Here is a 24,711-nt window from a genome sequence, read left to right as displayed (position 1 = left end):
ACGAAGGAGATGAAGTTAAGGGATTCTGCTACCTAGACAGTAAAATAAACACTGACATCAAAACAGACTGGCAATGCAAAAAGTTCATGCCTGGAATAGATAAGTTTATTAGTATCAAATATCGGCCTTAATTTGAACAAGAAAGTTCTGAGAATATACGTCTCTTGTACAGAATTGTATGGTATTGAAACATGGACTGTGGGAAAAACGAAACAGAAGACAATCGAAGCATTTGAGATATTGTGCTACAGACGAATGTTGAAAATTAAGTGGACGGATAAGGTAAAGAATGAGGTGGCTCTACTCAGAATCGGAGAGGAAAGGAACATGTGGAAAACACTGATAAGAAGAAGGATCAAGATGACAGGACGTCTGCTAAGACATGAGGGAATGACTTCCATAGTACTAGAGGGAGCTGTAGAGGGCAAAATATGTAGAGGAAGACAGAGATTGGAATACATCCAGCAAATAATTGAGGACGTATGTTGCAAGTGCTACTCTGAGGTGAAGAGGGTAGTACAGGAGAGGAATTTGTGGTGGGAAGCATCAAACCAGTCACAAGACTGATGACAAAAAAAAGGTCGTTTCTGGACATATCCCTACTGTAGAGATGCACGGAAGTGAAAAGAGGACGGTATATTTCAGACAAGAAGAGAACAGAAGCTTCTGAAAAGTGGCTCTATAGAAGAAATCTGAAATTTTACATGGATAGATCAAGTAACGAATGAGTAGATACTAAATCGAATTGAGGAGAAAAGATATTTATGACACGGCTGGCTATATGAAGGTACTGGTTAACATGGCTCGATCTGAGGCATCAAAGAATTGTGAGAAGGTGAAGGAAATGGGAGGATTTTAGAGTGATATTGCAAAAGAGCAGTTATAACGTTCCTACTGGAGAAAACAGTTCCACTTACTGCCGGTGACCAACTCGCCTTCTGAAGCTCTAATTCGCGCCTTTCCATTTAGAAATGAATCATTGTTGTTAGACTGGGCAAGTTGTAGTATAACCAGCACTAATAGTATGTACAGAATGAAGAATTTTGGTTTCAGTCCCTTTATGCAAAACACCGCCAAGTCCAAGCGAGTCTTAAGTTAGAATTTCGACACTCCGTTACAATCACAGCCACTCGTAATAGCCGGGTTACGGTATTTAGTAGACCCTGTTGCTAAAGGGATTAAAAAATGGATTGTCTGCGACAGAGTTCCCGCTCAAATATTCCACAACTGGATCCCTCAGGACGTTCAGTTCTTGGTCCCGAATTGCACATAACGCCACATGGACTTTAGGTAGGTCAAAAGTCACAGATTACACATAAAAATCGGAAGTTTGCTATTCGCTTACCTTGCACGCTTGCGTCCACTTAGCGACACTCCACAGTCACGTTTAACTCATAATGCCGCAAAATTATGACATTTATTCAGAGCATACTGTACGCGTTATTGTAGCTAACACAGACACAAGGCCCTCGCTTACGGCAGAAGTACAAGTTTATACAACAAACAGCTTTGCAGGCGATGAAGAGATTGAAGTAATGTATTCTGAGATAAAAGAAATTATTCAGATAGCTAAAGTTGACGAAAATTTAATTGTGATGGGCGACATGAATTCGATAGTAGGAAAAGAAGGAAAAGTAGTAGGTGAATATGGGCTAGGGGAAAGGAATGAAGGAGGAAGCCGCGTGGTAGAATTTTCCACAGAGCATAATTTAATCGTAGCTATCATTTGGTTTAAGAGTCATAAATCAACGTTGTATACTTGGAAAAGACTTCGAGATACTGGAAGGTTTCAGTTCCATTACATAATTGTACGACGGAGATTTAGGAACCAGCTTTTAAATTGTAATACAATTCCAGGCGCAGATGTGGACTCTGTTCTCAATTTACTTTTACACACTGCAGGTTAAAACTGAAGAAATATGAAAAAGGTAAGAAATTAAGCTGTGATAACCTGGAAATGTTTAAAGAACGAGAGTTTGTTGAGAGTTTCAGAGGGAGCATTAGGCAACTGTAGGCTAGAACAGAAGAAAAGGAATACAGTAAAAGAGGGAATGGTAGTTTTAAGAGATCAAACAGTGAAGGCAGTAAAGAATCACATAAGTAAAAAGTGAAGACCTAGTATAAATCCGTGGATATCATAAGAAATATAGAATTTAACTTTCGAAACGAGAAAATTGAAAAATAAATGAAGAAGGTAGAAACAAAGTGAAATGTTTAAGAAATGAGACTGAAAGGAAGTGCAGAATGGCTACGCAGCAGTGGCTAGAGGACAAATGTAAGGATTTAGAAGCGTACTTCACTAGGGGAAAGATAGATACTGCATACAGGAAAATTAAAGAGGCCTTTGGGACGAAAGAAGCAGCTATATGAACATCAAGAGCTCAGATGGAAACCAGTCCTAACCGAAGAAGGGAAAGCTGAAATGTAGGAGTATACAGAGGATCTATACAAGAGAAATGAAATGGAAGGCAATATTATCGAAAGAAAGGTGAACGTAGATGAAGATGAGATAGTAGATATGATACTGCGAGAAGAATTTGACAGAGTACTGAAAGACCCAACTCCAAACAAGGCCGCGAGAGTAGGTAACATTCCTTAGAAACGATGATGGCCTTGGGAGAGATAGCCATGACTAAACTCTTACATCTGGTGTGCAAGTCGTGTTGAAGAGGTGAAATACCCTTCGGTTTCAAAAAGAATGTAATAATTCCAATACCAAAGAGAGAAGTTGCTCACATGTGTGAAAATGACCGGAGTATCAGCTGAATAAATCACGGTTGCAAACCAATGACAATAATTCCTTACAGAAGAATGGAAAAACTGGTAGAAGCCGACATCGGGGAAGATCATTTTGGATTGCGGAGAAATGAAGGAACAAGCGAAGCAATACTGACCCGATGACGTATCTTAGATGCTAGTTTAAGGAAAGGCAAACCTATGTTTGTAACATTTGTAAACTTAAAGACAGCGTTATACAATGTTGACTGAAATACCCTCTTTGAAATTCTGAAGGTTGCAGGGATAAAATATAGAAAGCGAAAGGATATTTATTGCTTGCACGAAAGCCAAATGGCAGTAATAAGAGTCGAAGGGCATGAAAGGGAAGCATGTGTTGAGAAGGGAGTGAGACGGGATTGTAGCCTGCCCCCGATGTTAGTCAATCCGCACGTTGAAAAAGCAGTAAGGAAAATCGAAGATACATTTGGAGTATAAATTAAAATTTTGGGGGAAGAAATAAAAACTTTGAGGTTTACGGCGACGTTGTAATTCTATCAGAGACAGTAAAGGAATAGGAAGAGCAATTGAACGAAGTGGACAGGCTTTGAGAGAAGAAGATAAGACGTACATGAGCAAAAGCAAGGATAACGGAATACAGTGGAATCAAATCATGTGATGCTAAGGGAATTAGTTAAGGAAACGAGACAGTAAATGCGTTTTGCTATTTTGGCAGCAAAATAATCAACCATGGTGAAATTAGAGAGGATATAAAATGTAGACTAGCAATGGCAGGAAAAGGCTTTATGAAGAAGAGAAATTTGTTAACATAGAGTATAGATTTAATTGTCAGAAAGTCCTTTCTGAAAGTACTTGTATGGAATGTAGCCATGTACGGAAGTGATTAATGGGCCATATACAGTTTACACCAGAGAAGGATAGAAGCATTTGAAATGTGATGCTACAGTAAGGCCTGGAGACTAGATAGGTGTAACTCGAAACTATTGGAGATACTGAACAGAACTGCGGAGATACGAAATCTTTGGCACAGGCTGACAAAAAAAGGGATCGATTAATAGGACGCATTCTGAGACATCAAGGGATCATCAATTTAGTATTCGAGAGAAGTATGGGTAGGTGGGGGGGGGGGGGGGTGAAAATCGTCGAGCCAGACCAAGACAAGAATACAGGTTACTGATTCTAAAGGACGTAAGTTGCAGTAGGTATTCGCAATTTAAGGGGCTCACACAGGACAGATTAACACGGAGAACTTTGGAGTGAAGACCACATAAACAACAACAACATTCAGGGCTCCTTAGGTACACCTCCATACATGATGAGAGCTCAGCTTTGAACTTAATTTACATTTCCAAAAGCAATGCCTAGCTCCCAAAATACGTGCGAACTCTCACTGGCTGATATACATCATAACCAATACGTTATCAGTATTAAACCACGCAATCCCGTATATTTTACATTGGAGCAATCGCAACTGAGCAGTCATTTATGAGCATTTTATAAAATGAACAAATTCACAAAATCCACATATATGAAAATTACTCTCTCCTTAAATAACTGAATTATCGTTAAGATGTTTCTTGTTTTCCAATGCGTAAACCGGGTAGTTGCGCTTTTCTTGTTTCTCCTGAGAGTATGATTCACCCTCTCTGTTCAATCAAAGTTGTCATGGTAATGCATGCTCAGTTAATAGACATAACCATATTAATTTATTAAATATTTCACATTGACACCATCATTCATACTAAAATTAAACCAATTAAATGAACAGTTATTTGAAGAAGTCATAATATTCACAGAAGATACAGGTCTGTCCCCTTAGTGAACTGTTTTGTCTACTGGATTTCATAGTCCGTCAGATGCTGATACCTTTCGGCCACAGTCATTACTGTTTGAATCTGCCACTGGATGAGTGTGAACATGTTTCATGCTAGAAACATAGCTCATGTATGAAGCTGTCTGCATGCTACTGTAGGCGCGATACAAAGATCGAAGGATGTATGTACACTTAAGAGCCAAAGAAACTGGTACACTTGCTAGTAAGTAGGGCCCCAGCGAGCATGCAGATGTCGCAACACGACGTGTCATGGAATCGATCATGGTCTGAAGTAGTGCTAGAAGGAATTTTTACCATGAATCCTGAAACGCTGTCCATAAATCCGTAAGAGTACAAGGGGGTGGAGATCACTTCTGAACAGCACGTTGCAAGACATCCCAGATATGCTCAATAATACTCATGCTTGCGGTGCTTGGTGGCCAGCGGCAATGTTTGAACTCAAAAGAGGGTTCCTGGAGACATTCTATAGCAATTCTGGACGTGTGTGTGTCTAGTTGTCCTCCTGGAATTGCCCAACTCCATCGGAATGCATAATGGATGCAAAGGATCAGACAGGGTGCTTACGTACATGTCACCTGTCAGAGAAGTATCTAGACGTATCAGGGGTTCCGTATCACTCCACCTGTACACGCCCCACACGATTACAAGGCCTCCACCAGCCTGAACTGTCCCGTGCTGACATGCAGGGTCTATGGATTGATGAGATTGTCTCCATACCCGTACACGTCCATCCGATCGATACAATTTGAAACGAGACTCGTCCGACCAGGCAAAATATTTCCAGTCATCAATAGTCCACTGTCGGTGTTAACGGTCACAGGCGAGGCGTATAATTTTGTTTCGTGCAGTCATCAAGGGTAGTGGCCTTTGGTCCGAAAACCCATATCGATGACGTTCCGTTGAATGGTTCGTATGCTGTCACTTGCTGATGGACCAGCATTGAAACCTGCAGCAGTTCGCCGAAGGCTTGCACTTCTGTTACGCTAAACGATTCTCTTCAGTCATCGTTGTTCCCGTAATTGTGGGACCGTTTTCCGACAGCAGCGATGTCATGATTTGATGTTTTCCCGGATTCCTGATATTCACGGAAGTGGTGGCACGGGAAAATCCCTACATCATTGCTACCTCGGAGATGCTGTGTCCCATCGCTCGTGCTCCGCCTATAACACCACGTTCAAGCTTACTTAAACTTTGATAATCTGCCATTGTAGCAGCAACAGTAACTAATCTAATGACTGCGTCAGACACTTGTCTTATACAGGCCTTGCCGTATTCTCACTATTTACATAGTTTTGCATTTCAGTACGCTTGCTTATATCAGTTTCTTTGGCGCTTCAGTTAAATAAGCAGGTACACACTCATGCAGGCTGCAGTAAGATGAAGGGCTACCGTGGGGAACTTCTTCAGGTCCACAACTACGGTACGCATAAAAGCGGTGTTCCCGTAGCCAGCTATGCGTACATTACTGCGGTAAACGCTACTGGGAGCAGTTCCGGTTCAAGGCTCAAGCGACACAAGCTGTCGCTTGGGGCACCAGGCCGGTGGGGCCGGCAGAGGCAACACAACTGTGAAATGCAAGAGAAGATCAGGAAGTGAAGCACTATAATTTAATTAATGAAATGTTTAATACGTAACAAAAAAAACAACGCACAAATGAACTTAAATCTTTTGCCTAATTTTCTGAGTAGTGAACAACATTCTTAGAAGATTTCTCCCATCGTGGTTCAAAATGGTTCAAATGGCTCTGAGCACTATGCGACTTCACATCTGTGGTCATCAGTCGCCTAGAACTTAGAACTAATGAAACCTAACTAACCTAAGGACATCACACACATCCATGCCCGAGGCAGGATTCGAACCTGCGACCGTAGCAGTCGCGCGGTTCCGGACTGAGCGCCTAGAACCGCGAGACCACGGTGGCCGGCTCCCATCGTGGTACCAGTTTCGATAGTCCCTATTGGTAGAAGTCCATTTCTTTGAAGTGCAGCAATCTGCAGACTGCTGATTTTACTTCCGTATCTGTCACAAAGTGTTGGCTGCCCAGGAATTTCTTCATGGGAACAAACAGATGAAAGTCCGAAGGTGCAAGTTCCGGACTCTATAGTGAATTCTGGAGCACGCCCCACAAGTATTTAGAGATTTTCTCACGAACAGTAGAGGCAACAAAGGGGGTGAGCATTGCCACAAGAAAGTTTGACACCATCAGAATTAATGTTGTGGCGTTTGTCAGGAAGGGCATGACGCAACTTAACCAAAGTTTTAATGAGGGCTGCAACATTCACAGTGGTTCCGTCTCCAGCAGAGCCCACCGATAACACACCACGCATATCCATGAGCACCGTCACAAGCATTTTCCTAGCAACTTGATAACTCTGAGTTATTTTTGTACTGGAGAATTACCATGTTTCCACTCGATAGAGATCTGCTTGTTTCGGGAGTGTAGTGGTATGCCCACAACTCATCCATCAGTGGCGAATCATTTCAGAAAGTCAATCCCTTCTGCGTCCTAACGTGAAGGGATCCAAGCTTGTCATCATCCACTGGCATTTGTGGATGTCTCAGATTCTTAGGCAGTCATCGAGCACTAACCTTACGAAATTTCAGAGTCTCAGCCTCGTACACCGCACTATAGAAAATACTGAACAGCTGCCATAAGGTTCGCAGTTCCACACACCGGTTGTTCAAAATTGCTGTGTGAATGGCTCCAACCTTCCACGGGTTGCAGATGTTAACACCTCCAGGAGCGTGGCGAATCACTAGATGTAAGGTTCATGCGGCCAACGTGGAAGAACGCACAACATTTTGAGATATTGAGACGATACGTACAGTCGACCACTGTGAATTTCACTCAGTTTATACCCTGTGGGCAACAAATAATGAACTACGTGTCGCTGCTCCTCACAAGCGTACGACACTAAAGTGCACACCATGTTTGTTAGGTAGTTCAGGCGTCTCTCACTATAGCTGCACGTGAAAACAAAATATCGTATGTAGCGTAAACTTGAAACTGTATTGTCGGGAAATTTTTACTTTCCAGCTGCAGTACCGGGGCAGAAAAACATGTTATTGTGCATTAAATTAAACAACAAGTTTACTGTTAGCAGTCACCGTTTTATTTATCTCCACAAATCGTTTCAAAGGTTTTAACCTCCATCATCAGGTGGATTTACGTTAGTTAGTATGAGATTTTTGTGTGTGTTGTGTTACGATTTTTTGGATGAACATGTGGCACTGTCTCCAGTGGTCACAGGTTTCTTTCCCTGTCATAACACATCACATGTATACTGTCATATTTGTAAACAAATATAGCGTCTGGAAACTTATTGAGCCTTACTTTCTGTTTCTCCGACGAATGTATAAAGAATGGATCACAATTAGTAGCGGGATGCTGAAATGCAAGATTTGTATGCAATGGGTGTCAGGATTAATAGTGAAAACGGACGCGGGAGAAGGTGTACGAGGGAGAAAGCGCAGGGAACGAGGCGGGGATTGCGCCAAGTGATCAGTCGCTTGTGCGGAGAAATGTTCGCGAAACAGCGCTGCTTGCGGGCACTCGCAACACCAGACTTCAGAGAGCCGTAGGCTCAGATTGCGAGTAACTGCAGCGGCCAGTCTGCCGGCGGATGTGTGTGCGAAGAGCCGGCCATCCATCAGCAGACAGCTCCCCGCCGCGCTCGCGCGGTGCCTACAAAACTCGTTAAAACTTGGCGGCGGCGCGCCGGCTGCCTCTTAGGCTTTCTTGGCCGCTCGCCCCAAGGAATGGCAAACTAGGCGCCCGCTGCTGTCTTTTGTTTCCGCTCCGTAAACGCCGGCAAGTTGGAGGCCACCCCGACACAAACACCTCGCAGCACAACATGGGCGCGCGGCTCTATCGCTCACTTTGCGGACCTGGACTGGGCCGCCATTGTGAAGCTATTTAACTTTCCCGCCGTGCAAATTGCGGCACCTTTGTCCACGCGACCGCTTTGTTTGCCTTAAGGAGGCGGCGCGCACGCCTCATTTGCCATTCCATTCACAGCAAAGAACTCCCAACTACGCTCACCTCCGCGTATTCTAATAACCCGCCCTCTGACACACCGCAGTTAAGAAGGTGCCGTCTTACTAATATCGGAGGCAATACTGAAATGTAATGAAGAGAAACATGTCAGCGCACGGCAACTCTAAAGTCGAACCAAGAAGACTAGAAGAAATGATTGTTCTCTGGCAGTATTTACGTAAGAGGGGAGTGAAACACACGGACGGGAATGGAACGTGCGACGCCATGAAATTTGATGGCAACGAATGTCAAGTTGGCATAAAGTGGACTGTACACTTGGATATTAGAATGATTAACATTTCAGCGCATTCCCACGAAGAAGGTAGCAATAACCCCACCTATATATTACGTACTAGATGTGCCAAAATGGTTCACAGTTGCTAAATACACTCCTGGAAATGGAAAAAAGAACACATTGACACCGGTGTGTCAGACCCACCATACTTGCTCCGGACACTGCGAGAGGGCTGTACAAGCAATGATCACACGCACGGCACAGCGGACACACCAGGAACCGCGGTGTTGGCCGTCGAATGGCGCTAGCTGCGCAGCATTTGTGCACCGCCGCCGTCAGTGTCAGCCAGTTTGCCGTGGCATACGGAGCTCCATCGCAGTCTTTAACACTGGTAGTATGCCGCGACAGCGTGGACGTGAACCGTATGTGCAGTTGACGGACTTTGAGCGAGGGCGTATAGTGGGCATGCGGGAGGCCGGGTGGACGTACCGCCGAATTGCTCAACACGTGGGGCGTGAGGTCTCCACAGTACATCGATGTTGTCGCCAGTGGTCGGCGGAAGGTGCACGTGCCCGTCGACCTGGGACCGGACCGCAGCGACGCACGGATGCACGCCAAGACCGTAGGATTCTACGCAGTGCCGTAGGGGACCGCACCGCCACTTCCCAGAAAATTAGGGACACTGTTGCTCCTGGGGTATCGGCGAGGACCATTCGCAACCGTCTCCATGAAGCTGGGCTACGGTCCCGCACACCATTAGGCCGTCTTCCGCTCACGCCCCAACATCGTGCAGCCCGCCTCCAGTGGTGTCGCGACAGGCGTGAATGGAGGGACGAATGGAGACGTGTCGTCTTCAGCGATGAGAGTCGCTTCTGCCTTGGTGCCAATGATGATCGTATGCGTGTTTGTCGCCGTGCAGATGAGCGCCACAATCAGGACTGCATACGACCGAGGCACACAGGGCCAACACCCGGCATCATGGCGTGGCGAGCGATTTCCTACACTGGCCGTACACCTCTGGTGATCGTCGAGGGGGCACTGAATAGTGCACGGTACATCCAAACCGTCATCGAACCCATCGTTCTACCATTCCTAGACCGGCAAGGGAACTTGCTGTTCCAACAGGACAATGCACGTCCGCATGTATCCCGTGCCACCCAACGTGCTCTAGAAGGTGTAAGACAACTACCCTGGCCAGCAAGATCTCCGGATCTGTCCCCCAATAGAGCATGTTTGGGACTGGATGAAGCGTCGTCTCACGCGGTCTGCACGTCCAGCACGAACGCTGGTCCAACTGAGGCGCCAGGTGGAAATGGCATGGCAAGCCGTTCCACAGGACTACATCCAGCATCTCTACGATCGTCTCCATGGGAGAATAGCAGCCTGCATTATTGCGAAAGGTCGATATACACTGTACTAGTGCCGACATTGTGCATGCTCTGTTGCCTGTGTCTATGTGCCTGTGGTTCTGTCAGTGTGATCATGTGATGTATCTGACCCCAGGAATGTATCAACAAAGTTTCCCCTTCCTGGGACAATGAATTCACTGTGTTCTTATTTCAATTTCCAGGAGTGTATGTACCAAATGGATATACGTCCTAATGCGAGGTATCCCGTGAACTGTGTATGTTCGCAAATATCGGCTTCTCGTTGAATCTTTGCCCATAGTGAAGGTATGGAATTCCAAATAATAAAATATGGCAAATGGCTCTGAGCACTATGGGACTCAACTGCTGTGGTCATAAGTCCCCTAGAACTTGGATCTACTTAAACCTAACTAACCTAAGGTCATCACACACATCCATGCCCGAGGCAGGATTCGAACCTGCGACCTTAGCAGTCAATAATAAAATAGCTTATAGAACAGAAATGAAGAAGGCTCATTATCTCATTGTTTTCAAAATTTTAGGACACAATATAATTACAAGGTTTCAGAATATACAACTCATCTCGTTCCGCTTATGTTGTAGGTGCCAGAAGTATGAGTGTATTTGAAATCTTATGGGACTTAACTGCTAAGGTCAGCAGTCCCTAAGCTTACACACTACTTAACCTGAATTATCCTAAGGACTAACACACACACCCATGCCCGAGGGAGGACTCGAACCAGAAGTATGAACACGATTTGGAATTACCAGTTTGTGAGACTTCTTAAGCTCATCTCCCACTTTTTTATTTTAAAATTTAGTTTTTGGATCAAGTTACACAATTTTAATGTAAAAAACCAAACAACGTCTTTCCTTAAGAACTTTTTCAGTGCTCGAAGTTTGCACAAATTTCCACACTTTAGAAAATTATATTTTCTTTCTGGCTTTTTTATACGTGAACAGTTTTCTTTATCCAGAAGTACTATAATGTCAAGTCCATCCCTGGTTCTGTTACAGTGGTAGCTAGTTCTACAAGCCGCTCTTGCACCACTGAAGTTCTCAAAAGTTCTTAACTCGCATGAATATTTTCTGCTTAGGTAGCAGTAACAAGAAAAGTGTAGAAAATCAGTTAAGCTACCACTATTTTTGGAAATATGTTTTAAAAATTGCAGTTATGAAGAGCATTAAGAAGGTGCCTAGACAGAAGTGGCTGAGACTCAAATTTGCAGCAACACTCTTTCTTATTTGCCAAACTTCTTCTTTCAGATCGTGTTTATTTACATCCACAATGTACACATTTCCTACTGAGTCTGATAGTACACAATCGTCCACGATGGCGTAGAACTATAGAATACCGAATGTGTCCATCATGTTCACTATGACAGCATTCTTTCCTTTATCTATAACGCAATTGAAAACATTTAGTTTAAAAGTGTCGTATGGCCTCTGGTTTAAATCTTTTTCTTGTGTTTTTCTTAGAAACTGTTTCGCTTTGCCTTTATATTTCTCTGGACCGCAAATTGTAACTTACAAGCAAGGTAATATTCCAATATTCCAGTATGTTCTGCTACCTTGCAACTTTCGGCGTGAATTGCATGGGAACTATTTTTCAGTTCATTTTAATTTTCCTCTATACTCTTTAATATAGGCACTTACATAAGGCATCTCGACAACGAAAATTTGTGCCTGACAGGTACTCGAACCCGGATTTACCGCATATCGTGAGCGGACGACTTACCATTTGGCTATCCGAGCAAGACTCAAGGCCAGGCCCAAACATCCATACATCGTCAACCATGTGTTTACAACCTGTACTCGTACACCCATTAGGTATATTCCCGTATGGCGAGACATTTTGCTTGAAAGTCACTTGCCCAGTGCCGGCAGGTAATTAGGATACCGCAGTGGCTGTGTTATCCTGAACTCTGATGCAATGCCCTTACATGTGTAAAGGAACTTTCTATCTTTAACAATATGCGATTGCGGGTCCACCTTGATCAAAATATTGTTTTACCTATTTTCTTTCCCTCACTAGTTCAAAAATGGTTCAAATGGCTCTGAGCACTATGGGACTTAACATCTGTGGTCATCAGTCCCCTAGAACTTAGAACTACTTAAACCTAACTAAGCTAAGGACATCATACACATCCAAGACCGAGGCAGGGTTCGTACCTGCGACCGTAGCTCCCTCACTAGTTTCAGAGGTAGTATCACTTTTACCAGCTACTTTTCCTTTATTCCAAAACATGCAAAATTAGCAACGATATAAACACTATTACATGTGTAATCTGTGGTTTCAAATATTATATTCTGTGAATTGTTAGGTAATACCTTCTTTACTTTAAGTCAGAGCAGGATTTCTACATTTGTTGTCGTTATTTCCAACATATTTTCTGTGTTTTGTTGCCGTTTCTTCGGCATACAGCATGTCATCAGCACCTGTATGCGCCGTTGTTATTAACAAACATTACGGATTGAACTTACAGGGGTTAGCGTTACTCTGTTGGGAATTTCGGTAGTGCTATGGTTACTGTGTTAGGGTGCAGTGGCTTGCTGCGTAATTTCGTATGTACGCACGTTATCTGGTAGGCTTGGAGTTGCCTTAAAACACAAAAACATAACTTTTACACGTTGGTCTTAATTCTAAAATTTTTACGCGCGTCGCCAGAACGTCTCACATATTGCGAGTAGATTCTGAAAATTGTAGCGTGATTTCTGACACATCTGCTAATTATGTATGACTGTGTGTGTGTGTGTGTGTGTGTGTGTGTGTGTGTGTGTGTGTGTGTGTGTGTGTGTGTTGTTCCCATTCTCTCTCATGTAGCAGTTTTCTTAAAGCCGTAAAGCGTGTGTTCATCTAAATTGTTGTGTTTTCATTTATTACATTTTTCCTTTCCACTATAGCCTTTTTATCTATCCCATTTCTTAGGTTTTCCCTTCCAATCAAGCCATTTGTATGAAAAAATTGTTTTGTACTACTAGTATTCGGTCTATGTGTACCTAGATCGTTAGTTTCTGCTTACCTGCCCTATGTATTTGGATTGACAGGCGTTTCATGTCATGAGTTATATTCGTGCAGCGATTTATGATCAACGTGTAGAAGTCATCTTTCTCTGTTTTTATAAGCAACTCCAAGCCTACCAACGAACGGGAGTACATGGCAAATTACGTAACAAATTAGTGCACATCATAACTGTACCCAAAACACTATCCCAATCCCCAGTTGAATTATGCTGTCTTATATAAGGTCACTCTTTCATGTTTGTTAATAACAGGAGCTCGTACAGTTCCTGATGAAATGCTATTTAACGAAGAAACGTAACAAAACACAGGAAGTATGCCGAAAATATTAACAAACAACACAGAAATCTTTCTCTGACTTTAAAAAGCGATGTTAATTTTGCATATTTTACCATGAAGAAAAATACACAGATGATGGCGATATTGTTGTTGAAAATTGTTTGAAAAAATTATAACTAACAAGTGATGAGCATCAGGGCGGACAAATAGTCCCATGTTATTGTTTTTATACACTGCAGAGCCAAGTAAGTGATAAACCTGCCTAATTTCGTGTGGGGCACCTGCGAACACGCAGATTTGCCGCAACACGAGGTGGCATGGGCCTGACTAATGTTGGAGACAGTGCTGGACGGAACTGACACCATGAATCCTGCAGCGCTGTCCATATATCCTTAAGAGTACGAACGGGTGGATATCTCTTCTGAACAGTACTTTGCGAGAAATCCTAGATATTCTCTGTAATGTTAACGTCTGGGAATTTGGTGGCCATGAGCGGTGTTTAAATTCAGAAAAGGGTTCCTGTAGCCACTCTGTAGCAATTCGGGACGTTTGGGCTGTCAAATTGTCCTACTGGAATTGCGCAAGTTAATCGGACTGCACAATTTACATGAACGGTTGTAGGGGATCAGACAGGATGCTTACGTACGTGTCACCAGCCAGAGTCGTAACTAGACGTGTCAGAGGTCTCATATTATTCCAACTGCACGCGCTCCACACCACTGCAGAGCCTCCACCGGCTTGAACAGTCTACCTGACATGCAGGGTCCATGGATTCATAAGGTCGTCTCCATATTCGTACACTGCCATCCGCTCTATATCATTTGAAACGAGACTCGTCCGACCAGGTAACATCTTTCCAGTCATCAATAGTCCAATGTCGGTGTTGATGGTTCCGGCCGAGGCGTAAAGCACGAACCAAGGGTATTCATACGTGTGGGCCTTCGGCTCCTAGAGCCCATATCGATGACGTTTTGTTGAATGATTCGCACGCTGACACTTGTTGAGGGCCCAGGATTGAAATCTGCAGCAGTTTGCGGAATGCTTGCACTTCTGATACGCTAAACAATTCTCTTCAGTCATCGTTGGTCCCGTACTTGTAGGATCGTTTACCGGCCGCAGCGATGTCGGAGATTTGATGTTTTACCAGATTCCTGATATTCACGATACACTCATGAAATGGTCGTTCGGGAAAATCCCCACTTCTTTGCTACCACGGAGATGCTGTGTCCCATCGCTCATGCGCTGCCTTTAACACCACGTTCAAGCTCACTTAAATTTTGATAATGTGCCATTGTAGCAGCAGTAGTAACTGATCTAACAACTGCGCCAGACACTTGTTGTCTTATATAGGGGACGCCGACCTCAGCGCCGTATCCTGAATGTTTATGTATCTTTGTATTGAATACGCATGCCTATACCAGCTTCTTTGGCACTTCAGTTGCAAACAAGGACAAACGGAAGAGCTTAGAGCCAAATTGGTTCTTACTATTTTTCATGCGTAAATGATACCTAAAACGTGGTTTGGAAAATTACGAAGAAGGTGACTCCATCCGCGTTCCTCTCCTCAGCATCGAGTCCTCGATATTTAACACGTTGACAGGCGCTCAGGGAGCGATGTTCGACGCTAGGCCAGGCAGTGTGAGGCTACGCTGTGGTCGCCAGCAGCCTCGTTGCAGTCTACGTGTTAATGAATTAACACAACAAGAAGGAAAAAATCGCCAACGGATTTGCTTTCAACATACACACCTGAGCTATCTGATAGATTCCTCTTAAGTTACCTTCTTTGGTCATAATCTACCCCATAACCGTGTGAAAGCTGTGGGCCATTCAGTTTCCACTCAAGGCAAATTATTTTAGTGACTGGGTGAGCACTCTTCTTGACACAGCCAACAAAGAAAAAAAAAACTGTCTAATTCTGTATTGATGTTTTCACCATAGCAACGTAGCTCATTACAAAACATTTTGCTGAGTTTAAGCCTACTGTTGAGTTGCGTCGACGATACCAGAAAAGTATTTATTATGTGTTCAGTCTAATAAAGTAGTTTGGTAAATATTATCTCAAGCAGTTACAATTAATTTGTTCCCAACATCGAGTAACGAAAGGTTTTTTTTTCCTTCTTGCGACGCTTCAACTTTTTTAAATACTGTTTCTCAACTGAATCAAACTACGCCAATAACTTTAAATATACTTCCATTTCAATTGTGTCCACCTAAGTGACAATAATCTCTTAAAGCGAAAGCTCTACCCACGAGATGAAGAAGCGCACCAGTAACGCGACGCAGCCCAGCGTTCCAATACTGTCTTCTCTTAACAACGTTTCACCTAAAAGATCTTCTGTGGCTGGTGTATTATTTAAAACGTTTTATAATTTACGCCATTCTACGTCACCAGCACTGCTTTTACGATAAGTCACTTTTTGTTTCAGCTTCTTCCAGCCGTAGTCTTGAACCATACGAGAGACATCAGTGTGTCGTGTAAACAACCGGCAAACAAAAGAATACACTGCTTGCTTTCCTTTGCTCCAAACAAAACAAATCCTTTTTGAAGTTTCCCCATTTTTTAAGTTGCGCTCAAACACATTTGAAAAAAAAAGGGTTAATTGCATTTTCGTTCCCGCAGCAGTCTTTTCAGTGTTTGCGAACGTCCTCACCTAGCAGCTTCTTCTAAACTTCTGAACGGCTTTTCTTTTTCACTCGACAGAACACCGAAGAATACAGTCGCTTTCCCACGGGGGATAATAAGCTCGATGGAAGAGGGGGGGCGGGGGGGGGGGGACGGCGACGGAGAGGGGCAGGTAATGATATAGGTTTTAAATTTTAGTGATATAGCAATAAAAAAACTACGGTATTACTATTATTAAAATTCATGTCCAGCTCTGACATTTAATTAAATTGTATGTAATAAGCAGGTAGAGTCTAAGTTAAATAATTATCTTAAAGAATAAAATTATAGGAAGCAAATGCGTGCAATAACTTACATTTACAGCATACTAGCCCTCTGTGGTGTTATTACAGAGCATGCGTTGGTGACATCATCAACGCACGTCGTTAGTGCTCCATAGGCGATTTCTGTCCTTAGGATAACAGAAGCAACATCAGAAAAAAGTGTACTGGTTTATTACGAGGAACATACTTAAAAGAACAGAAGTCTGCAATCACAGTGTCGAAATTTTTAAGTCCTAACATATTGCACAGCTCTTTAAAATTATCGTCTCCAAGTTCTTGAAATGTTTATATCTTTCAAAGAATGGACTTGGATCTACACTGAAGAGCCAGAGAAACTGGTATAGGCATGCGTTTATGTCAACAGGCAGAATATGGCGCTAATCTCGGCAACGCCTATGTAAGACAACAAGTATCTGGCGCAGTTATCAGAACGGTTACTGCTGCTACACTCTCAGGTTGTCAAGAATTAAGTGAGACTTGAAGTGGGGGTTCCCCGTGCTACCATTTCACGATTGTACCGTGAATATCAGGAATCCGCGAGAACATGCGTTCTCGGACATCGCTGCGGCCGGAGAAAGATCCTGCAAGAACGGGACCAATGACGACTGAACAGATTCGTTCAACGTGACAGAAGTGCAAACCTTCCGAAAATTTCTGGAGATTTCAATGCTGCGCCATCAACACGTCTCAGCGTGCGAAACAGTCAATGGAGCATCATCAATAAGGGCTTTCTTAGCCGAAGGCCCACTCGTGTACCCTTGATGACAGCACGACACAAAGATTTACGACTCGCCGGGACCTGTCAACACCGACACTGAACTGTTTATGACTGGCAACATGATGCTTAGTTGGACAAGTCCCGTTTCAAATTGTATGGAGCAGCACATGAATCCACGGACCCTGCATATCAGAAGAGGGCTATTCATGCTGGTGGATTCTCTGCAACGGCGTGGGGCGTGTACAGTTGGAGTAATATTGGACCTCCGATACGTCTAGATACGACTCTGACAGGTGAAACGCACGTAAGAATCCTGTCTGGTCACCTGCATCCATTCATTTCCATTGTGCATTCCGACGAACTTGGACAATTCCAGTCGGACAACTTGACACCGGCCGGCAGCTGTGGACGAGCGGTTATAGGCCCTTCATTCCGGAACCTCGCTGCTGCTACGGTCGCAGATTCGAATCCTGCCTCTGGCATGGATTTATGTGATGTCATTAGGTTAGTTAGGTTTAAGTAGTTCATAGGGACTGATGACCTCAGATGTTAAGTCCCATAGTGCTCAGAACCATTTTGAACGTGACATCCCACACGTCCAGAACTGCTACATGGTGGCTCCAGGGAGACTCTTCTAAGTTTTAACACTTCCACTGGCCATGAACTCTCCAAATATGAACATTGTTGACATATCTGGGGTGCCTTGCAATGTGCTGTTCAGAAGGGATCTCCAGGCCCTCAAAATCTTAGTCTTATGGACAGCCCTGTAGGATTCGTGACGTCAATTGCCTGCAGCACTACTTCAGATATTATTTAAGTCCCTGCCACGTTGTGTCGCTGCACTTCTGCGTGGTCTTGGGGGCTCCACGTCATATTAGGCAGGTGTGTCAGTTTCTTTGGCTCTTCAGTTTATTTTTTTTTTATGGCCTTGTCACTGAATTTTGCTTAATTTCAATAATTATACTTTTCGCAATATTGTTAAGTTTTTTCATTGTTTCTTTCTTGTCGTCCGTAAATAGCATACTTTTAGCTTTCGTAGCGCAATTTTATAGTTATTTTTTAATTTGATGTAGTGTTGCATTTTTCGCACTACGTTTATCAGAAACGTTAAGGCAGTCTATGTATTTCGCATGTCCCAGATCTCCAGAGTAAAGTACAGGGAGTTGTGAAAATTTGAGTAATGGTTTTTGCACAACTGCCCTTAAATTTGAGATGGCATTACATTTCTCGTCTAAAATCTGTAAGCCTACAATGAAAGTGTTTGCTTATCATTTATGACTAGAATCTTCCTGCCAAACTTGCTAAATCCTCATCGTCCTTATGTATAAGAACGCATGCGACTTAGAGCATAGAAATATAGCATCAACTGTGTAATACGTGTTCAACCAGCGGATATCAACTGATGTGTAAGTTGGGTCCAGAACCTGAAAATGTCGTTTAGCACACTCTTAGTAACATCGAAGCGCTATCATTAACATGTGCTACAAACAGTATTATAACCAAATAAAAATTTCAAAATTCAAATTTCGTTAATTGTTCGTAACTTTTACTCAAAACATACATTTTGAAGATATATTAATGTGCACGTAAGGTCCTAAATATGAAAATATTTTATTTTACTGTCGCTGGGATAAATGACAACTACTATTAAGATTTAAATTTTTAGGTAATTTTAACTGAAAAATTAAAAAGAATCTGGTAGAACAAGTAATTGAAAACAGAATACAGCTTTCAGAATTATAAAATACAAAAAAGAGACTAGAATATGACATTTTCAAAAGGTGGGCACAAAGTACCCCCCTTCCTCACCCTCCCCTTGAAATTTCGAGGGTTAAGTACCTACACCTAAGCAACCTTAATGAGTTGTAAGCGGAACTGCCTAACTGATTCCATACTTTCTCCCTGAGAATCCTGATGGCGCCCACTATCATTTAAGGAGGCCTCTACATCATCTCCGCAGTGTTCTGACTAGCGTGAGTCGTGCTTCGGTAGCTCAGTTGGTAGAGCACTTGCCCGCGAAAGGCAAAGGTCCCGAGTTCGAGTCTCGGTCGGGCACACAGTTTTAATCTGCCAGGATGTTTCATATCAGCGCACACTCCGCTGTAGAGTGAAAATCTCATTCTGGAAACATCCCCCAGGCTGTGGCTAAGCCATGTCTCCGCAATATCCTTTCTTTCAGGAGTGCTAGTTCTGCAAGGTTCGCAGGAGAGCTTCTGTAAAGTTTGGAAGGTAGGAGACGGATACTGGCAGAAGTAAAGCTGTGAGTACCGAGCGTGAGTCGTGCTTCGGTAGCTTAGTTGGTAGAGCACTTGCCCGCGAAAGGCAAAGGTCCCACGTTCGAGTCTCGGTCGGGCACACAGTTTTAATCTGCCAGGAAGTCTCAATTCTACTCCCGTTCATTGAACTCCAGGTCGAAGACGTGTTCGAGACACGATAATAATAATTTTTTATTTTTCTATTGTGTATTAGACGCGAAGCCGTATTATTTTACATTTATATGTGTGTATTTTTCTTATAAAAAGAAAGAGAGCATGCGAGAGAGAGAATCCCACAGGTTCAGCGAGGGCCTCTAGTACTTAGGTTCTTCTTTCAAAGTTGTTGTTGCTGTCTTCAGTCCTGAGACTGGCTTGTTGCAGCTCTCCATGCTACTTTATCCTGTGCAAGCTTCTTCATCTCCCAGTATCTACTGCAACCTACATCCTTCCGAATCTGCTTAGTGTATTCATCTCTTGGTCTCCCTCTACGATTTTTACCCTCCACGCTGCCCTCCAATGCTAAATTTGTAATCCCTTGATGCCTCAAAACATGTCCTACCAACCCATCCCTTCTTATAGTCAAGTTGTGCCACAAACTTCTCTTCTTCCCAATCCTATTCAATACCTCCTCATTAGTTACGTGATCTACCCATCTAATCTACAGCATTTATCTGTAGCACCACATTTCGTAAGCTTCTACTTTCTTCTTGTCCAAACTAGTTATCGTCCATGTTTCACTTCCATACATGACTACACTCCAAACAAATACTTTCACAAACGACCTCCTGATACATAAATCTATATACAATGTTAACAAATTTCTCTTCTTCAGAAACGCTCTCCTTGCCATTGCCAGTCAACATTTTATATCCTTCCTACCTCGACCATCATCAGTTATTTTACTTAATAAATAGCAAAACTAATTTACTACTTTAAGTGTCTCATTTCCTAATTTAATTCCCTCAGCATCACCCAATTTAATTTGACTACATTCCATTATCCTCGTTTTGCTTTTGTTGATGTTTATCTTATATCATCTTTTCAAGACACTGTCCATTCCGTTCAACTGCTCTTCCAAGTCCTTTGCCGTCTGTGACAGAATTACAATGTCATCGGCGGACCTCAAAGCTTTTATTTCTTCTCCATGAATTTCAATACCTACTCCGAATTTTTCTTTTGTCTCCTTTACTGCTTGCTCAATATACAGATTGAATAACATCTGGGAGAGGCTATAACCCTGTCTCACTCCTTTCCCAACCACTGCTTCCCTTTCATGCCCCTCGACTCTAATAACTGCCATCTGGTTTCTGTAAAAATTGTAAATAGCCTTTCGCTCCCTCTATTTTATTCCTGCCACCTTCAGAATTTAAAAGAGAGTATTCCAGTCAACATTGCAAAAGCTTTCTCTAAGTCTACAATTGCTAGAAACGTAGGTTTGCTTTTTCTTAATCTTTCTTCTAAGATAAGTCGTAAGGTCAGTATTGCCTCACGTGTTCCAACATTTCTACGGAATCCAAACTGTTCCTCCCCGATGTCCGCATCTACCAGTTTTTCCATTTGTCTGTAAAGAATTCGCGTTAGTATTTTGCAGCTGTGACTTATTAAACTGATAGTTCGGTAATTTTCACATCTGTCAGCACGTGCTATCTTTGGGATTGGAATTATTATATTCTTCTTGAAGTCTGAGGGTATTTCACCTGTCTCATACATCTTGCTCACCAGCTGGTAGAGTTTTGTCATGACTGGCTCTCCTAAGGCCGTCAGTAGTTCTAATGGAATGTTGTCTACTCCGGGGGCCTTGTTTCGACTCAGGTCTTTCAGTTTTCTGTCAAACTCTTCATGCAGTACCTTACCTCCCATTTCGTTTTCATCTACATCCTCTTCCATTTCCATAATATTGTCCTCAAGTACATCGCCCTTGTATAAACCTTCTACATACTCCTTCCACCTTTCTGCTTTCCCTTCTTTGCTTAGAACTGGGTTGCCATCTGAGCTCTTGATATTCATACATGTGGTTCTCTTCTCTCCAAAGGTCTCTTTAATTTTCCTGTAATCAGTATCTATCTTACCCCTAGTGAGATAAGCTTCTACATCCTTACATTTGTCCTCTAGCCATCCCTGCTTAGCCATTTTGAACTTCCTGTCGATCTCATTTTTGAGACGTTTGTATTCCTTTTTGCCTGCTTCATTTACGTCATTTTTATATTTTCTCCTTTCATCAATTAAATTCAATATTGCTACTGTTACCCAAGGATTTCTAGCAGCCCTCGTCTTTTTATCTACTTTATCCTCTGCTGCCTTCACTACTTCATCCCTCAGAGCTACCCATTCTTCTTCTACCTTTCAAAGTTACAGTTGTAATTTTAAAACCTCTGTTTGATTTCTTTTTACGTAGGTACCCACAAATTAGTCAAATGGTACATTCCCAATAGTTTCAGCAACTGATGAAGCACTCTCGCATGTAGGTACTAAGAAAACTGTTCGACGTTAAGGTGCAATGACGCATGTTTCCATACGTCTAGTTCGTTGCGCTCGCCAGTCGAGTTTGAGAATCCTGACCTAAAGTGGGTGCCAAATTTTGTGCTTAATTGACTGTATTAAGGAATCGTAACACATTAAAATTTTTCTTGTTACATATAGAACATGCTGCCATCTCGAATCAATTTATACATAGTGAATGTTGTAAGGAGATCATCGGCTGCGTGCTTGAGGCGTTTCCAGACACGTATTAGGCCTGGGATCCAATGAACTGGAGTAGAATTGTCTTCAGTTATGAGTCCTGCTTCGAAATGAGCTCGATGACCAGTGGAGGAGGAATGGTCTGGGCTGCCATCTGTTTTCGTAGCAGGACGTCTTTGCATCTCATCCACCGCACCTTTAAATCATATCGGTGCACAACGATGTTCTACACCGTATTTAGTTGTCTGTCATGGCAATTCATCAGGTTCTTAAATTTGAGCAACATAATGACCGCCCGCACATGGCAAGAATTTCTACTTCTGGTCTACGTAGTTGTGAAGCCCTACCTTGGGCAGCAAGGTCGCCGAATCTCTCCCCAATTTACAATACCTGGAGCACTATGCGCAAGCCCTCCAACCATCTCTGGATACTGACGATCTAACGCGCCAGTTGCACAGACGACGGCACGATATCGTTCAGCAGGACGTCCAAAAGCACTATCAATCAATGCCAATCCGAATAACTGCTTGGGTAAGGACCGGAGGTGGCATAACGTGTTACTGACTTGCTCTATTGGGAAGGTTGAATATATCATCCAGTTTTTAAAACTGTAATCATTTAATTGTCCGCACATGTCATCTATCGATTTCCGTCCCATTCGGATAATTTCTTCGTGGTCTCTCTCTCTGCCTCTCTCTCTCTCTCTCTCTCTCTCTCTCTCTCTCTCTCTCTCTCTCTCTCTCCCGTTTTTTTCTTTTTTTGCTAAAGTGTATCTGCTCTACTTCGGCCAAGATCAGTTACTTTCCTGTCAAACTAGCAATACTCAACTAATTCTTGAAGTGTGTCATTTCCTGGCAAAAAGACCTCAGTTACGTACCATTAACTAGACTACATTCCATTATAATTTTTTAATTTTGAGGATATACCCATAACGTCTTTTCAAGATGCTATTCATTCCGCTGAATTGCTCTTACAATTCTTTTGCCATTCCTGACAGTATTAAAAGTTCAACAGCAAACTTGGAACTACTTGTTTCCTTCATAGCATGTTCAATATATAGGCCGAATCGAAATTTTATCTAAACCCTGTATCACTTCTTTCTCAGTTACTGCTTCCTTTTCGTGTCTTTCAACTCTTAAACCTGCAGTTTGGGTTTTCTACCAGTTGCGAAAAAACATCGCTGTCTATATTTTATCCCTGCTACTTTAGAATTTAAGCGCAGTGACTCTTCCACGAATGGAACTCGAAAGAAAGTTAATACTGTTCATACGATTTACCCTCTACTATGCCCTGAAAAGTGGATCGCCAAGTTTAAATGTAGATGTATATATCCTTCCACAATGCTAACGTGCCCTCCACTCTTATGACCATGTCGTAGAATAGTAGTAATACACAAAGGTGTATCTGAGACAAAACCTTTTAAATCGCTTCTCCTGTATCCATAGATACGTGGAACTCTATAGCAACGTGCCGTCACAGCTGAGGAATAAAATAAATATACCAACCGCCGAGTTGGAACAGAAATTTTTGTTTACCGCTCGGTCCGCACTGCGGCTTTCAATGCCAGCATTGTTTACACTCAGTGACGGAGTAGCATGAGGTAACTCGATATCGGCTGTTTCACTTCGCGTATTTGCCGATTCCAACTTTTCACCGAGGCGGTAGGAATAAAAGGGAATGAAAAGAGCAGACGAATCGACGGCTAAACACAAAAACAACGGAGCTCAAAAGTTCGGCAGCCATCGGGAGAGGTGCTCAGAACGGCGATGCTACTTGACGGGGGAAAAACGACCCGTCGGCTGGCCGCAGTGTTCGCAAACTGCTCCCGCCAGGCATTTCAGCGTTGGTCCACCGGTGTAAGCCGCGTACCAAATTCTAGTCGCGGCGGTTTGCGGCTAACACGCACCGGTCTCCTCGTACAACGCGCAAGTTTTGATTCAGTTTTGCGAAACTGGAGGCCATTGAGTGAAATCGCTCTAAGTTGAGTCCTTCAGTTCGGCATTCAAGCCAACGCCTTCCTTCAAACGGTCCACCTTTCCAGATCTCTTCTGCTCTCTGCCTAGCCCGCTGTCACTGGGTAGTCTCTCACTATCTTTCTAATGCTGCTCACGTCAGACCAGGAGCAACATACTAAAACTAGAAAATTAACTGTGAGTAGTAAATCAGGGAATGTTATGGAAAAGATAATGATCTAATGTCAAGGTCGCCAAAACGCTTCCGAGGCAATTGTATGACGTAAATTCAAGGTCACTATGTAAAAACATACCTCTCACGTGAGAAGATAAGAACCTCTTCTCTCGCAGACATTGTAGATGAATAATTGCACATTACAAAACTGCAAGAAAATGAGGGTCACCAATCAATAATGACCATTTTTTTTTAAATTTCAGTCATAAATTTCCGAAGTGGTTGTTTCGGCACACCACGAATTCCTCTCTTGTGCCACATGTTTCATCTCAGAGTAGCAATTGTAACCTACGTGTTCACTAATTATTTGCTGGATGTATTCCAAGGTATCTCTCCGTCTACCGATTTTACGCTCTACATTTCCCTCTAGTGCCATGGATGGTATTTCCTGGCCTCTTAACAGATGTCCTGTCACCAT

General features: G+C 42.9%; 1 non-coding gene across 1 annotated transcript; it reads left to right on the top strand.

Annotated features, from left to right (window-relative positions):
• Positions 1–19,153: 19,153 nt before the first annotated feature.
• Positions 19,154–19,228, top strand: Trnas-cga (transfer RNA serine (anticodon CGA)). Its single transcript has one exon. It is a non-coding gene; the product is annotated as a tRNA-Ser (tRNA).
• Positions 19,229–24,711: the final 5,483 nt, after the last annotated feature.

This window comes from Schistocerca gregaria, chromosome 4 (genome assembly GCF_023897955.1).
Source record: "Schistocerca gregaria isolate iqSchGreg1 chromosome 4, iqSchGreg1.2, whole genome shotgun sequence".
Lineage (NCBI taxonomy): Eukaryota > Metazoa > Arthropoda > Insecta > Orthoptera > Acrididae > Schistocerca > Schistocerca gregaria.
The sequence above is the reverse complement of the archived record's forward strand: the minus strand, read 5'-3'. Positions and strand labels throughout refer to the sequence as shown.